The following is a 1,827-nucleotide window of genomic DNA, read 5'->3' as shown; positions in this document are numbered from 1 at the left end:
AGAAAACTGATTAGAAGTTGCCTAGGGCTGGGGGTGGGGGGGTGGCATGAATGGTGAATATCTGCTAATGTGTGCAAGGTTTCTTTCTGGGGTGTTGAAAATATGCTAAAATTAGATTGTGGTGATGACTGAACAACTCTGTGAATGTACTAAAAACCACTGAATTGTATACTTTAAAATGGGTGAATTTTAAGGTATTGAATATATATAAATAAGTCTGTTTTATATATCTAAATAAATAAATCTGTTTTAAAAGAAAAGAAACAGGCTTCCCTGGTGGCGCAGTGGTTGAGAGTCCACCTGCCGATGTAGGGGACACGGGTTCGTGGCCCGGTCCAGGAGGATCCCACATGCCGCGGAGTGGCTGGGCCCGTGAGCCATGGCCGCTGAGCCTGCGCGTCCGGAGCCTGTGCTCCGCAACGGGAGAGGCCACAACAGTGAGAGGCCCGCGTACCGCAAAAAAAATAAAAAGAAATTAAAGAAACACTTTGCTAAAAAACCCAGGATCAAAGTCGGAAATCAATACAGAAGCTAAACAATTTTTACCAGAAGTCATGGAACACGCTAAAGTTGTATACAGAGTGAAATTTATAGATTTAAATGGCTTTATTTTTAATTAAAAATAAATATAACAGGTGTAGATGGTATCACCTGGAGCTTGAGCAGCTGCACGAGGGTATCAAAGACAATGGCCAAGAACAAACTAAGAGGGCAGAAGTCCAGGAATGTATTCCATAGAGCCAGCCAAAAAACTTTAAGGTTAAAAAATACAGCAAAACCCGGCTTCCCTGGTGGTGCAGTGGTTGAGAGTCCGCCTGCCGATGCAGGGGACACGGGTTCGCGCCCCGTTCCGGGAGGATCCCACATGCCGCGGAGCGGCTGGGCCCGTGAGCCATGGCCGCTGAGCCTGCGCGTCCGGAGCCTGTGCTCTGCAATGGGAGAGGCCACAGCTGGGAGAGGCCCGCATACCGAAAAAAAAAAAAAAAAAACAGCAAAACCAGTTACCACTAATCTTAAGAAGATAAACATTGTGAATGATGAAAAAGTTAATAGAGTGGAAACAGCTTCTAGAGATATACAAAAGGAACCTGAACATTTCTTAAAAGGCCTCTCTTGAACCTCTGCAGAAACACCGGACTCCTCAGCAGTGTCATAAAAATGAACCAGTTAATGGTGAGGAAGCTACAAGATTAATGGCTCAGCTGTAATACACTGGTAATGTATCAAACTGCCCCCAAAGACCAACAAAGTAAATGTTTTATACAATAAATAAATAAATAAAACAAAGAAGAGCTAAGTATTCAATCTAAAACGTCAGACGTAGAAAAAAAACAAAATGAAGCAACCCCCTAAAAGGAAAATAGTAACTAATAAAAACCTTAAATAAGTCAAATAAATATAACAATGGGAGTTTAAAGAAAACAAAGAGCTGGTCCTTTAAAATGACGGATGTCACAGATAACCCCCTAGCAAATGAGATAAAAAAGAGTTTAAAAACACACACACACACACACACACACACACACACACACAGAGAGAGAGAGAGAGAAAGAGAGAGAGCGAGAAAGAGAGAGAGAGAGAGAGCGAGAGAGAGAGAGAGAGAGAGAGAGAGAGAGAGAGAGAGAGAGAGAGAGAGAGAGAATGAGAATCTTTCCCAGATCAGGCAGTGTTTCAAAGTAGTTATTGCAGGATATTATGCATAACTGTATAGCAACATATTTTAATATTGATGTGAAACAGATGCTTCCCTAGCAAAATGTAAATTAACAAAGTTAATACAGGAAAATACAGGTAGAAGAGAATAATGAATGTAGAAGAGACCAGGGA

At 41.8% G+C, this 1,827-nt stretch overlaps 1 pseudogene; it reads left to right on the top strand.

The window, feature by feature from the left end:
- Positions 1–688: 688 nt before the first annotated feature.
- On the top strand, positions 689–1,208 carry LOC103068965 (uncharacterized protein C8orf59 homolog; annotated as a pseudogene).
- Positions 1,209–1,827: the final 619 nt, after the last annotated feature.

Source organism: Lipotes vexillifer, unplaced genomic scaffold, assembly GCF_000442215.2.
Source record: "Lipotes vexillifer unplaced genomic scaffold, Lipotes_vexillifer_v1.1 scaffold129, whole genome shotgun sequence".
Classification (NCBI taxonomy): domain Eukaryota; kingdom Metazoa; phylum Chordata; class Mammalia; order Artiodactyla; family Lipotidae; genus Lipotes; species Lipotes vexillifer.
This window is presented reverse-complemented; position numbering and strand designations above follow the sequence as displayed.